Below are 16786 nucleotides of genomic sequence, written 5' to 3'. Positions count from 1 at the left end.
ATGTTTATCATGTAACCAAAATGGTTAACGAACTACGTGAAGCATAAACGAAAGGAAATGAAAATTGAGTATCATTTAAAACATTATGATTATGTTTTAAATGGTCTTGGTTATGGGCCTCATCACATGTGGTTCGCATGGAACAAGTGTCGCGACCAAAACTTGTAATTGCTATAACTTTCGTATCCGACCTCCAAATTAGTCCCCGTTTTCACATACATTCATGTTTTAACATGAAAAAGACTTTGAAATAATAAATTTCATATTCGGTATGAACAAATTAATAAGAGACTTAATGGATCACTTAATAAGGTTTTAAAAAAATGTATTAGGTGACACTTGAGTTCCTAAATCGTTTTTGAGGAGGAAGGGTTGTGTACGCAATGAATGTACATGGGGCAGATTGTTTCCCATGCTCGTGGGTGTATAACAAAAAAAATAGCTCCATATGTTTATACCACACGATAGGCCAAACACATATATGGAAATAAATAATAAAACAGAAGTACAATAAAGTTTATAATTAAACAAAATACATATCCCCTATTCTAATAAACACATATCCCTTATTCTAATAAACGGAGTCTTCTTTTATTTGTTCGCATGTTTCTGAGTTCCAAGAAAGTGGTATTCATTTTGACAACTTACATTTACAAGTTACATACATGCGTTATATAATGACTGACTTCAAGCGTTCCTAATGGTAATGTGTGAACTTGTCTATAAATATTACCTCAAAACGTGAAATCCATGATTTTGAAATTCCTTATTCATCTTCTTTGTCTTTCAATTGCATCTGTGAATATTTTGTCGGCTTTGTTACTTCAGTCAGCTTCATATAAGTTCTATTCCTCATTTTACTTCCTGCAAAAGATTTCCATATTCACATATCAGGTTAGTGTTTTGAAATTAGATTACATGGGTTTCAGTATGGATGTTAGTTAAAGGATTTTGTGGATTCCAATTCCATACTCAATTGCAACTAAGCGTTGGAATGGAATTGAACTCCAATTCACTTAGGGAATAATACATTTATCTTTTGGATCACTCGGCAACCATACATTTGGAGACTTAAAGGCAATATCTGACCTTCAAGCTGGTTTGCAAGCTCCTTCTTTGCTTAGTGCTTCCATACTCAAAAAACTGAAATACAAGAAACTAATTATTAAAAGGAAATAGAGTATAAATTCCACTTTTGGACAAGTGATTGATAGTGTTGGAATATAAAATTATGGAATTACCCCATATGCATACCTTTTGAATAATATAGTAACCAAAAACATTAGTGATTAAACTAGAAGCATTTGGGATAACTTCTTTAAATACGGATTCTGATACAAATAGAGAAGAGGGGACCACAGTAAATGTCACACCTAAACCGTTATTGATGTATTCTAGAAAGGGACCAGGGGTAAAAAGAGGAAAGACTATCATTAGTTAGTTATGTAGAGAGGAGAATATATAGAGAGAGAATAAGAAAGTATGAGGTCATGTTTTTTGTTATGATTGTATTGGCTCCTGAGGATTTGTTTCAGTGAGAGAGGGATCATTCCCTGGGCAATCTTCGGATTGAATTATCAATACAAGTTCATTCTCCTTTCACTCATTCATCACATTTCATCATTTCATCTGTTTCTTGTTTCATTTACAATTTATATTCACATCATTGGTCCGACCTGCCCCTGACCTGCCGCCGGTGAATCCATGGCTGGGACTCGCTCTACCTCTCAACGTTTGGATGATCATGATGCAACTCTTTCTCAACTTCAGATAGACATGGGAGAGATGAAGGTGAATATGGAAAATTTGAACAACAATTTTCAGAAAGAACAACAGGAGAACATAGCGTTTCGTAAGCAAATGTTGACGTGGATGGCCAAATTTGAGAAGACGCCGGTTTCGGAGGGATTCGTTGAAATTGGATCTGGATCTGGTCTAGTCTTTCCATCTCCACCACCGCCTACAAGAGAGCCTTTGTTCCCTTCCGGTGGTGATTCCCGTCTTCCTCCACAGTTTGAGCCGCAATCATCTGGGTTACCTTGGTCGGTGAAGAAAATTAAGCTTCCGGAGTTCAATGGGTTCGATCCTCAAGGATGGATCCAGAAGGCCAATCTCTTCTTCGACATTAATGGTACGCATCCCCAATTTCGTTTACGATTAGCTCAGCTGAGTATGGTGGGTGTTGCTCAACATTGGTTTACCATTATTCTTCAACTTCATCCGTCACTTTCCTGGGAACAGTTCCAAGAGGAACTTCTGCAAGGTTTCAGTGGATTAGAAGTTCAAAACCCTTATATCCAGCTGGCTCGAATTCAACAATCTGATTCCATTCTGGAATATATTGATGATTTCGAGTATTTGCTATCTCTTGTTCCCCAACTACCGGAAAGACAAGCTATCGGGTATTTTGTGGCGGGGCTCCAGGATGATGTCCGTCGTTGGGTTTGTTTGCAGTGACCTCGTACAACAATGGAAGCGATGTACGTTGCCAAGGATGTGGAGGATTTGCTCCGTCCGGTGTCGGGGAATGTGTCTCAGACCCGTTTCCGTTATTTGAACCGATTTGGGGTTTCCAATGGGTTTTTTTCTGAGCCCAATACTATGGTAGGTCAAACGGCCTCAAAAGAGTCCAGTTTAAATAGATGGGGATCCAAATCTGTTTCGAGTCGTATGGAGGTCACTCGATCGACAGCTACACCAAAATCTGTTCCGTCTGTTCCTTCAGACATCACCAAATCTGGAAATCGAGATCGGGGAACTCGATCACTCACGCGCACGGAATGGGAAGAACGCCGCAAGAAGGGGCTCTGTTTTCGTTGTGGGTTACAATATGGACCAAATCACAAGTGTGCTGAGGGTCAATTACGTGTCTTACTCTTAGGAGATGAAGAGGATACTGCACTCGAGGACCAGTTCCGTTTGCTGGACTCGTCTGCATTGGAGCATCCAGAACAGGAGATCGTGACTCACGGAATGTGTTCTGCCCTAGAATTTGCCGGCGATTCTCAGTTGCCCTTTGGTGGCCAAACTCTCAAATTCGAAGGGGCTCTAACAGGTATTCCCGTGATTCTGTTAGTTGATAGTGGTGCCACCCATAATTTCATTTCGAGACAGTTAGTGGACGCTTTAAATTTCTCTACGGATATTTTTTCGGGTATTCGTATCAAGTTGGGTGACGGTTTCATTGTTCATGTTACCGAACGCTATCTTAATCTTTCCATCACGATCGGGTTGTGTGTTTTTTTGATTACGGCATTAGTGCTAGACACGGGGTCCACAAACATGATTTTGGGTATGCCTTGGTTGAATTCCTTGGGAGAAGTGACTCACAATTGGAAAGATGCATGGATGAAATTCAAGTGGGACGCTCAAGAAATCACACTTCATGGGTTGCCTGTTGGCCAACGTTCTCACACTCCGTTACACCATTGGTTGAGTTCTGGAGGTCAATTATCTCAGCCATACATACCTTCCACACTGGGTGCATCGAATCAGTTAACTGCATTGCTTCAGCAGGATCATCAACAGGCACTTCAACAATTATTAGCCAAATTTGAAGGTATCTTTCAGAACCCAACGGGCTTACCTCCTATCCGAACACATGATCATTGTATCAATTTGATACAAAATCAGGACCCAATTTGTGTTCGTCCGTATCGTTATCCCCACTTACACAAAACAGAGATCGAAAATCAAGTGAAGGAATTGTTGTCCTTGGGAATGATTCGTCCAAGTAAGAGTGCTTATTCTAGCCCGGTGATCTTGGTTCGTAAGAAAGATGCATCTTGGCGAATGTGTGTTGATTACAGAGCTTTGAGCAAAGCCACTATTCCCGATAAGTTTCCTATTCCGGTAGTCGAAGAGTTACTTGATGAATTACAGGGTGCACAATTTTTTTCTAAATTGGATTTGAAATCTGGCTACAACCAAATCCGTATGCATCCGGACAGCATTGAAAAAACGGCATTTCGCACACATGAGGGTCATTATGAATACTTGGTTATGCCTTTTGGGTTGATGAATGCTCCTTCTACATTCCAAGCCGTTATGAATGATGTTTTTAGACCCCTCTTGCGGAAGAAGGTAGTAATTTTCTTTGACGATATTCTGGTATACAGTGCCACGTGGGAGGCTCATCTCGCTGATTTGGAGTTGGTTTTTCGTATATTACAACAACATCAGTTTGTAGCCAATCAAAAGAAATGTCATTTTGCTCAAACCGCTGTGGATTACTTGGGCCACATCATTAATGGTACATGAGTTGCTATGGATCCAAGTAAAGTAGAGGCAGTGCTTGGGTGGCCGGTTCCCAAGAATATCAAGGCTCTTCGAGGTTTTCTTGGACTCACGGGGTATTACCGTAAATTTGTCAAAGATTACGGTAGTATTGCTCGACCATTAATAGACCTTACCAAAAAAGATGCTTTTTGTTGGACCAAGGAGGCTCAGCAGGCATTTGAGCAACTTAAACAAGCTTTAGTTTCTGCTCCTGTTTTGACTCTCCCCAATTTTTCGATTCCGTTTGTCATTGAATGTGACGCTTCGGGAAGGGGAATTGGTGCAGTTCTTATGCAACACAATCGACCTATTGCTTATTTTAGCAAAGCTCTAAGTGACAGGAATCTTTCTAAGTCTGCTTATGAACGTGAGATTATGGCATTGATCTTGGCGGTGCAGCATTGGCGTTCGTATCTATTGGGCACAAAGTTAAACAAGGAATTCTTTATTATAAGAACAGATTGGTTATTTCTCGGGCTTCTAAATTTATTCCAGCACTGTTACAAGAGTTTCATACGTCCGCTTCGGGAGGGCATTCTAGGTATTACCGTACATATCGCCGTTTGGCTAACAATTTATATTGGCCCGGTATGATTGGGTGTGTAAAGGCGTTTGTGCGAGCATGTGATGTGTGTCAGCGTTGTAAAGTTAGTTCGCTATTGCCTGGGGGTCTGTTACAACCTTTGAACATTCCAGCTGCTATTTGGGAGGATCTCTCTATAGATTTCATCACGGGTCTTCCGAAATCCAAAGGCAGTGATACGATTCTGGTGGTGGTCGATCGGCTATCGAAGTACAGTCATTTTTTGTTGTTAAAACATCTGTTTTCCGCAAAATCAGTGGCCGAGTTGTTTGTGCGTGAAGTTATTCGTCATCATGGCATTCCCAAATCCATTGTAAGTGACCGAGACCCCTTATTTCTAAGTAATTTTTGGAAAGAGATTTTTCGATCACAGGGAACTCAATTGAACATGAGTTCAGCGTATCACCCGGAATCGGATGGGCAAACTGAAGTGATCAATCGTTGTTTGGAGGCGTATTTACGTTGTTTTGCTGTCGATCAACCTCGTTCCTGGGCTTCGTGGATTCCGTGGGCGGAGTTTTGGTATAACACTACGTTTCATGGGTCAACGGGTGTTTCTCCTTTTGAAGTGGTCTATGGTCGTAAACCACCGTCGGTGGTGCAATTTGTGCATGGTGAAGTTCGTGTACCAGCAGTTGCGATTGAATTACAAGATCGTGATGAGGCATTGAAGCAATTGCGTTCTCACTTGTCCCATGCTCAGGCGTTGATGAAAACTGCTGCAGATAAGAAAAGAAGAGAGGTCCATTTCGCTGTAGGAGAATGGGTGTATGTGAAGTTAAAACCGTATCGAAAAATGTCGGTTTCTCGTCGTATTCATCACAAATTGGCAGCCAAGTTTTTTGATCCGTTCCAGGTCGTTGAGAGAGTGGGTCCGGTTGCGTACAAATTGCAGTTACCCCCGACTTCAAAAATACATCCTGTTTTTCACGTGTCTCTCCTCAAGAAAGCAGTGCAAACTCCAACAGATTCTGTCTTCCCTCCGGAATTGGAATTGAATCAAGATGAGATTTTAGTACCTAAACGGGTTTTGGCTACCCGGCTAATCAAAGATCAACAAGAGGAGTTTGAGCAATGGCTGATTCAGTGGGATGGACAAGGGAAAGAAGAAGCTACATGGGAAGATGCTATCGTGATTCAGGGACAGTTTCCGGGGTTGAGTCTTGAGGACAAGACTCATTCTGAAGAAGGGAGTAATGATACAAATAGAGAAGAGGGGACCACAGTAAATGTCACACCTAAACCGTTATTGATGTATTCTAGAAAGGGACCAGGGGTAAAAAGGGGAAAGACTATCATTAGTTAGTTATGTAGAGAGGAGAATATATAGAGAGAGAATAAGAAAGTATGAGGTCATGTTTTTTGTTATGATTGTATTGGCTCCTGAGGATTTGTTTCAGTGAGAGAGGGATCATTCCCTGGGCAATCTTCGGATTGAATTATCAATACAAGTTCATTCTCCTTTCACTCATTCATCACATTTCATCATTTCATCTGTTTCTTGTTTCATTTACAATTTATATTCACATCAGATTCCTTATCTTCAACACTACAAATTTCCAACTTTTGTTGAATGAATCGACTTCCATGAAGATCACCACTGAATTTAAAAATTACAAAGATGCCATTATTTCATCTTAAAACCTTAAAGAAAAGCTTTTTATAAACTTAGAAAGTAGCTCAAAGTGACAAATGTTTCTCACCAGAATTCAACAATGTGCCCAAAAATATCATAAAGACCAAGCCTACAACCTTTTCCAGATTTCAATTGTTCAAGAAATGAATATGTTTTAGTATCTTTAAAATCATGATGTCCACCATAAGAACCTGAAGGTGACCTCACTCCATTCCTCCCACCATGGAAACTGACCTCACCAATTGGGGATCCTAGGACAGGTGGACTAGCAAAACTCGAGGGTGGAAACTGTAAAATACCATAATTTGTTGGGCTTCCAAAATAGTAAGGATTCATAGTATGAGTATCTATTCTTCTTGAATTCAAATTATGCCCCATGAGTCCTAAAGATTGTTGTTTTGACATTATCTGATGATCATCCCCATGTGGACAAGAAATGGAGGTTGAATTTGTAATCCTGGATGCCCATAGAACTTGTTAAAATGTTGCAAATTAACACCAGAGGTTTGACTTTGATTTTAACCGATAAAGCTTTGAGATGCAGTGATATTGAAAGGCATAGGGACACGAACAGGATTTGTAGGGAGGTATCCCCTTACATAAAGTGAAAGAGAAGGTTGATGATTGAAAGCATATCCAGTTACACATTATTCAGGAGGGAAGTATCCAGATTGAATCATATTTGGGTAAACAGGATTACCCGTCATCATATATGAACCTGATGCATAAAGAAATTGGATGCCGATAATTGTAATCTGTTGCAATAAACACGAATTAACACAAACACGGAGAGGAAAACGCTCCAACAGTAAGCGAGAGAGCTAGTCCCATCTAGGGTTACGACGAGAGGCGGGTAGAGATTGGGAAGTGAGAAAAAAAAAACACACACACTTAGATTGAATTGAAATACATAAAACTATCCCCTATTTACCTCTGGTTGATCGATGTCTACACAAATGGTTTTTTGCCGGTGGTTCCTTCAAATGTGAGTAATGACTGAATCGTAATAGCTATCACTTACCTCCACGTATTATTTACCTCTGAAACATGATTCCTTCCTCTTCGATTTATGTGTTTGTGCTGAAATCACGTTTAGGGTTAGAGTTCATTCTCGTGTTCGTATACTAGCTCTTCGATTTCCTTCAAGATTGTAAGGACAATATATGTTTCACATTTCATGCGTTGTATTTTTCATTAAAAGTTATCAATTATATATTATTAAGTTTAGTATTTTTAATTATACTCACAATTACACAATATAAAAATATACCAAATATTGATCTTACATTATATTTAAATGCAATATGTTTTCAATTGACTTATTTTTTATAAAAAAATAAAATAACGCATTAATAAACTAATATTTAATTTATATATACATTTTAATAAAACATTTCAAAAAAAAATTACACAATTTTATTGTATTGTTTTTGCTAATCTTTAACAAAAATATACTTAAAAATGACTATAAATTGACTTTCTACCCAATTGGTCGCTCGATAAATATTACCCCCCCCCCTCCCCCCGTCCCAAAATTATAGTCCACTGATAAAAAACATACAGATTAGGAAACATTAATTACTATTAACTTTATACAATAAAATGACAGTTTTGTTCTTATTTTGCATTTAATGTTCCATTAAATGCTTAGTTGTTTAAGTAATAATGATGATGTATTTTGGTAAAAGTGTTATTTGTTTTGTTGTTTAAGTAATAATGATGATGTATTTTGGTAAAAGTGTTATTTGTTTTTAAAAGTGGACTATTATTTTGAGACAAACCAAAAAGGAAAGATTGATTATAATTTTGAGACGGAGGGAGTATATCGATACTTAATTCTAATATGTTAAGCATATTAATTTATAAACTAATTTGATTTATTTTTTAGTGTTGCAGTGGTACAATGCATTTGTTTCCTTCTAAAAAGACTAGAAAACTAAATAGTTTCTATTTAGATAATACAAAAAATATTAATTTGGGTACTACATCAACACATCTATCTTCAGCAACTACAGTTGTTAATACTTCGATTTACAAAGGTAAGTTTTTTCATATAAAATTTTTATTATAATTATTTCTTATTTTTTAACTCACATAATTTAATATATATATATATATATATATATATATATATATATATATATATATATATATATATATATATATAACATTTATTAACATAAAAAAAATAGATAAATTGTCAATTTCTTCATCCGCTGCAAGTCAATATTCTTCGAAATTGGTAATCGAGGCTTACAAAGGTACGTTTAATTCTTCAATATTATGATATAAAAATATTATTTACCTAATTATACATTTCATATCCTCTTATACAGAAAACAACAATAACATCTACCACTTGCAAGCCAGAGAGAAAAGAAGACAAAGAAAAATATATTTGGAAAATAAAAGATCGAAGAAAATGAATACAAGATCGAACATTCCAAGTACATCAATACTGCATCTCTTAAAAAATATAATTAATTGTAACCCTATTATTATTTTTTATTCTATGTTTTGCGCTTATTTTACATTTATATAGAATAAATGATCTCTCATATTTTTTTATTATTATCTTGTAATATTATATGATTTCATGTCATTACTTTGTTTTATACATGTCTTCAGTTTTTATAAGTTTTTGTTATTTGCAAATCAATTAACTAACATTGTTGGTCAAACTGAAAATGTCAATTCATTTACTTCACCTGGAATCCAAAATAGAACCGTACAATACTCTCATTCCTTTATAGATGTTAGAACTCCATTATCTAACATTACAAATGTTAGAACTCCGTTATCTATCATGCAATCGCCATGAATGATAAAGAAAAAAAGTAAAAATTAAGGGTTTTAAAAATCTCTATTTGTAGTTAAATACTTACCATTTATTGTGTAATTAAATACTTATAAATAAAAGCATTACAAAAAATACAATATAAGTCTTCTAACTTAATGATATATTATTTATTACATAATTAAATTTTAAATTATATTTAACATTAACACCCGTGGGTTCCACGGGTTTTCACCTAGTTAATATATATAAAAACCTACACAAAGTCATCAAAATCACCTAAAACGTTGGCTTTGTGTATTTTCCCAAAGCAAAAACATCTATTAGTTTATGATAGTCAAAACTAAGCATAAATTGATTTTTGATGCTAAAAGCCGCTAAACATTCAATCTTTATGGTTTCGGCAACTTCAATTTTGTAGAAATGCAACTCTTTTAGTTTTAAATCTAAATCATCTCAAACCCATGGATCATAAATAAATATTAAAAACAATTAATTTATCAACAAAATAGGTTACAACCCATAGAAACCACTGGTAAACATTTTTTAAAATTTTATTAAATTAATAAGAGGAAATCACAAATTGTTATTAAACTTTATAATAAAGAGACCATGAGGAGCTCACATCAAGGTAATCCATCAAACTCCATAAATCATCATACTTTCAGATAAAAGAAAAAAATAAAAGCCATATTTGAAGATTTATGTCAAGTAGTTTATAACTTGAAATAATAATAATAATAATAATAATAATAAAACCATGCCACATAAAACCATAAAATAAACATCAATGGGTAAATCAAAGACAGACGACCAATAAAATCTCTGAAGATTATGAAAGTGATGACAAAGAAGCATACACCTTCTGTTGCGTGAGATATAGTCGACGACCATTAGGATTCGAGAGAAGGAGAGACAATATATGAATGAAAATCAATTGGGATTTCCTTCAAGATAAATGAATGTGTGAAAATTCAGAAGGTTTTGAGATGGTGAATCAAGAACCCACTTCTAGGGTTTTATGAGTTATTTAAAGATTATGGAGAGAATAGGTTGGTGGTCATGATTCTCCGTGATGAATAGCTAATATATCGGCTTCAAATAGGAAACTCTTATCTGGGATTTCAAAATTGGGTTTATGTTAACAAAATTGTTGGTTAGTTTTTAGGGATTTCAAAATGGATGGCAAGAGTGCAAGACTTAGACGTAGGAAAATGAAATGTAAAAGGGAATGGCAAAAAGATGACAGGTGTCATATATAGGAGTCATAAGAGTTTGACACATGGCAGTAGAAGATTCAATCTATTTATTTATTAAAAAAAGAGATTCATTATTTTCAATGGTCATTAGAATCATCAATTTGATCATTGGAATTATCAACAATATCATTAGAATTAATAATTAAAGGATCATTAGAAATATAAACAAATTCACTACCATTTTCAATAATATCCTCATTTGTGACAAAATATTTATCTACAGATTGGTGTAAGGAATATAAAATTTAGTTGAACACGGATGGTTGTTTTTTAGAAAACATATTAACCAAACAATACTCAAAGGATGAGAGCAAAGAAAGATACAACATGGATTCCATAAATAAGTCAATGTTTCAATTCTCAAATTGAATAAGTTATTGTTTTGGAACTTCCAACTTTCAACTTGATTAAGTACGTCCACCATTTCAAATATCACAATTACAAATCTATAATCGTTCTAGAAATCATAATCGAAAATTACAATCAGATATCACAAAAAAGTAATCACAGTTAGAAATTCAAAAGCAATGAAGTAATGAAGTAACGAAGTCATAAATTCAAAATCTTTGAGTATTGTTCCAATAATTTATACAACCAGAATTCACAATAAGTCGATATTTATATACACTTCATGGATTTTTTTTTTTTTTTTAAATCGTCCTCGACTCATAGATTCCAGAATCATCTTGGGTCCTCTTCACCCCTAACACTCGGTAGTTGGCTCAAGAAATCAAAAAGCATAAGTGGTAAGTTTCCTTTTTCTTATTATCATCACCCTTGAGAGTCGTGATTCGTGATGAAAGAACGTCGCCTAATCCTAATTAATAATCGGGTAATCGGTAATCAGGTCAAACCATTCAATAAAGAATTTATAAGATTTGTTCTTCTAAACACATATATGATATATACAGTAATAGTAAACGGGCTTAATTATATACCCCTCCTAAATTATTGCCCGGATCATCCAATACTTAAGAGCATTGGGTGTGGGCAACAAGGTGCAACACCACCTCACATGCCACATAAGCAAGTGGTGTTATAACACCAAGTGGGGAAATGAGCAACAAGATGCAACACCAAAGAAAAAAAAAAAACAAAAAAGAAAAAAAAACAAAAAGTTAGTATTCCTCCCGTTTCAATTCGTCACAACGCCAACGAAATTTACCATGACAAGATGCAACAAGTTGGGGGGGCGGTGTTCCCCGTGTCATGACGCCGTTGAGGGATGCCACCTCACCCCCCGTTGCATCTCGTTAGACCCATACCGCATAGTCTAATACTTAGCTTGGCCTGCATGCACAATATATACTAATGAGTAGGGATCTGCATTTGGACCGAATACCTGAACCGAAACCGAAACCCGGACCAGACCGACCCGAATAAGTTATTTGGGTCGGTTCTTGGGTATCTATTTTTACCTAATTCGGGTTTCGGGTTATTCGGTTCGGGTTACTCGAATAAAAGTTAAACCGGAATGATCTGAATAACCAAAATAAACCAAAATGACCCGAATAACCAAAATAAAGAAATTCTATATTTATTTCACGAAAAAAAATATATTAACTTTTTTTTTTGAACTAGATATAGAATTTCGTTATTTGGGTTATTCGGGTCATTTCGGTTTATTTGGGTTATTCGGGTTATTTTGGTTTATTTGGGTTATTCGTTTCAAAAGCATAGTGTAATTGTTTATTTGGGTTATTTCGGTCCTTTTGGGTTAATAACTGAACTGAAACTCGTATTACCCAAACCGAACCGGTCCGTATTAGTATAACAGGTTTAGGTTTCGGTTACCATTTTTCATCCAATTCGGGTTTCGGTTTATTCGGGTTCGGGTTGGTTCCGGCCCAACGCACATCCCTACTAATGAGTATTTAAGTTACCTGAAAAGTTATATTATAGGGAAGTAAACTAAACTAATCATACATTTATTCAGTTTTAAAGAAAATAATAAAAAAGTTCCAGTATTCGGAAAATAATAATTTTTAATTTTAGGAGTTTTTTTTTTTTTTTTTCACAATTGTTTTTCAAAAAAACATTTTCTACTGCAAACCAAAATAATACTATTTCAAAAATCGTTCTCTAATATCATCATCATCCCTAATAAATAAAGAACATTTTGCTACATGTCGCACTTTCATTAACTTCGTCATATGTCATTTTGTGGATATTTTCAGTTATTATTTTTTTCCAAATGACAATTTGTGAGTTTTTTTTCAATTTATTAATGTTCATATAATATTGAATTGTAATAATTGGAATAAATGTAATGATAAATGCATATTAGTTTCATTAATTGACTTCTTTTTAATTTCTAAATTTTTAAATTAAAGTTTCATTAGTTTCCTTTGTTTATTTATCTACATTATTTGTTTAATTAAAAAAAAACAATTTAGTTTTAACAATTCAATATTTTTCTATTTTTTTTATAAATTTAAACTTCTTAAATGTTTGAATCTTGTATTTTTTTTCTTTAAAATAAATCCATATAATATATAGATCTTACACTTAGTTTTTCAATAAATAAATGTTTCAAAGTCTTTTATCTTATTTAAATTAGATTTTAATAAAAACTAAAGTAATTTAACTAAATTTTGTTTTTTTTTAATCCAAAATGTCGGTACAAAATATGTTTTTTTATAAAACAAAATATTTTTAATGATGTTCGGAATAACCCGGAATCGCTCATTCCGGACGTGTTGCTTATATATATATATATATATATATATATATATATATATATATATATATATATATATATATATATACATATATATATATATATATATATATATATATATATATATATATATATATATATATATATATATAAACTTCGGTTCCGATGTGAACTCAAAAAATGATATTGACTGTAAGGATAATTGTCCACCACCACTTAATCAATGATAGCAACGTCAAATGCAATATTTGGGCGTGACACGTTCGCATTCAACATACGTCCGTGATAATTAATACGGATTTGAGGATTTAATCACGTACGACGAACGTCCATTCAACGTCATTTAAGTGAGTTTTTTTATTTATTTTCATTTTTCTATTATTTTAAAATAATAAAAAATAAATAAAATAAACATACATATACTCGGTTTAGGTTTTTATTTATTTTTCTTGGTTTTTTTTTTTGTTTTTCATTTTTTTTAAAAATAGTTAAAATATTTTATTACTTTGATTTTTAATGTCTTTAATATATACTTAAAATTCTAGTGTTTTTATTTATTTATTTATTTATTTTTTGTTTTTATATTTTAATTTTTAAAATAAATATTGGTTCGAGTTTTTAATTTTTAACATATATAAAAGTTTTAAACAATAAAAATATTAAGGATCATAATATTTTCCGTTTGTATTATTTTTGAATCATATTATTTTTGGATCAAAAATATTTTGAATTATAGTATTTTGGATCATATAATTTTTGAATAATATGATTTTGGATTAATTATAAATTTAGTTAAATAAAGTTTTTGTTCAAAAAAATTATGGATCATTATGTATCTTGATACATTTAATTTGGATCATAAAAGATATAATTAAAGATTATAAAATATTGGAATCTAAATATATTTAGATCATAACAAATTAAGGATCATAAACAAGTTGAATCAAACGGTTTTTTGAATCTTAAATATTTTGAATCGTCACATTTTGGATTATATTATGTTCAACATTTAAAAAAATATAATATTTCTTAAAATTAAAAATAATCACTTCAAAAACTTATTTTTGAAAAATTCTTTAGTCACTATTATATTGAGTAATACTATCCCTTAAATTTTAATGATTTCTTTATTGGTTTGTTTCATTAATATATATATATATATATATATATATATATATATATATATATATATATATATATATATATATATATATATATATATATTCAAATTTCATAATTATGCTCATTTTGTAGAAAATTAAATTTTAAAAACTTTAGTTTATTTTCAAATTATTTTTTGCAAAAAAGAAAGTTATGCATAAATAAATGAAGTTGGTGGAAAAAAAAAAACAAACTGATTGACCAGAGGACAAATGGGACATAGAGAAAAAAAAAGGGCGGGGGAGGGGAGGGGAGGAGGGAGGAGGGAAGTCGATGGATGCGTGTTTGACCTTTTCATTCCTTTTACCTATTTATCATCCAACAAATTAACATTTGCCATAAAATACCAAAATCTTTCAAATAATTATAAAAACATCAGATCATCGCCTGATCCAACTTTTATATATATATATATATATATATATATATATATATATATATATATATATATATATATATATATATATATATATACACACACACACAAACACATACACGTACACAGAGGAAATTTTGAAAAAAAAAGGTCCTTATGGTTTGTCAAAAATTGTCACAATCATCGCTTAGCATTTTAAGTTTAAGTCTAGAAATAAATCCATATTTTTAGTTCGCTTAAACTAATGCTCTGATACCAACTGTGACATCCCCATTTTCATAACCAGAAAAGACCGATTTTGTTTATGCTTTATAAAAATCCGAGTACTTCTTTTCATAAAAATCTTGCGGAATTTGTTCCCAGAAAAATACGATAAATATGTTATCAAAACATTTTCAAAGAAACATATTTTATTCATTTTAAAACGTTTGGGATGTCATTGTTAATACAGAAACATAAGCATAAACAGAACTTACATTTATTTACGCTAGTGATCTACATCTTTTTTAAATCTCTCAGTGTAAGGTGACTTCATATCAACATCTGTGATACAAATAAACTGAGTGGGTTAGGTTGGAAAACCTGGTGAGTACATTGGGTTTTCAACCCACAATAATATAATAATTATATTTGAACAATTAAACAATCAATCCAATTACCCATCCCCATTAGCTTCTTTATTCTACTATAAGAATTTAGCTATTCCTCGATTATTTATTCCTAAGGGTTATCCTAAGGAATATGCACGGAATCCATCGTTGCCAAGGTTTACTCAACGGGCACTAAATCCATAGTTCCCAAGGTTTATCTTGTTTATTGACAATATCGTTTCCGAGACTCCTCTTGCAATAAATGTCAATAAGTTTTATCTTGTTTATCGACGGTATCGTTTCTGAGACTCCTCTCGCAATACATGTCAATGGGTTTTATCTCGTTTATCGACGGTATCGTTTCCGAGAATCCACTCGCAATACATCTCGATGGGTTTTTAGAGTACAACTGGTGAATACACAGTTCAAAAAGACCTACAGGTTGCGAGCCTGCTAGTGTCCACTGGACTGTGTAGAATAGTCTGTGGTTGTCATCCATAATCTGCTAAATGATGGGGCCATCACTTGGGAAAAAGGCTTCTCTCATGGTTCACCTCTCACCCTTACCTCATGGTCTATATTACCTCTTCATCATTTTTTTTGTCACACAGAAACTATTTCATCTACCCATATTTTATCCCAACATATTTGTAGATATAAAATACATATACAGTTTAAATCATTTAAAACATGTATAAAATCGTTCACCCAGCATAGATAGCAAGTATTCAGATAATATGCACACATAGCACGTAATTTATATAAAATACTTCATATCTATGTATAAGCTGAAAGGGACCATGCACTCACTTGAAAGGTGGTGACTTAGCACTCGGACAACGCTTCGATACTCTCAAAACAATTTTCTTTCGATAAAACCTAGTATCAATACCACTATGGTTTAGTCTAACGATAACTGCGACAAATTAATAGTCTAGCTATGATTATTATTATATAAGCGTTAAATAACACTCATTATAACTCACAATAATAGCCCAAATAATTATTTTAAGGTCCTAATAACATTACTATAATGAAACATAAGTTATGCTAAAGATATGGTAGGCGTAGCTCACTTACAGCGGGTTTTCTCGAAAACCGGGCTTCGTTGGAGCAACGTTTCCGAGCCGAAAGACCCTTTTTTCTCGGGACTCTAGGAGCCTCGGGGATTCCTTCGGGTGCTAGGGGGTTTACCTAGGCTTTAGGGGGGGGGGGGGGGGGGGTTTGGGAGGCTAAAGAGAGAAACTAGAGAGAGAAAGAATGTTGGAAAGGTGTGAAGAGAAGTGAATGCACGACACCTCTATCTATAAGAGGCCTGACTGGTGGACTCGCCGAGTCTGAGTCACGACTTTCCAAGTTGGTGCATGTGGCACCCTTCTGGTGGTACCACGTGTCCTCCTCTGGTGGTGCCACGTCACCCCCTATC

The 16786-nt window shown here is 33.7% G+C and overlaps 1 long non-coding RNA gene across 1 annotated transcript; it reads right to left on the bottom strand.

Moving 5' to 3' along the window:
- Nucleotides 1–470: 470 nt before the first annotated feature.
- On the bottom strand, nt 471–7668 carry LOC145038362 (uncharacterized). The gene is made up of 3 exons (XR_013679332.1): nt 7429–7668; nt 1090–1143; nt 471–864 (listed from the first exon to the last, which is right to left on the bottom strand). It is a non-coding gene; the product is annotated as an uncharacterized LOC145038362 (long non-coding RNA).
- Between the last annotated feature and the right edge of the window lie 9118 nt (nt 7669–16786).

The sequence above is a fragment of the Lactuca saligna genome, chromosome 4, assembly GCF_052625555.1.
Source record: "Lactuca saligna cultivar CGN05327 chromosome 4, ASM5262555v1, whole genome shotgun sequence".
Taxonomy (NCBI): domain Eukaryota; kingdom Viridiplantae; phylum Streptophyta; class Magnoliopsida; order Asterales; family Asteraceae; genus Lactuca; species Lactuca saligna.
This window is presented reverse-complemented; position numbering and strand designations above follow the sequence as displayed.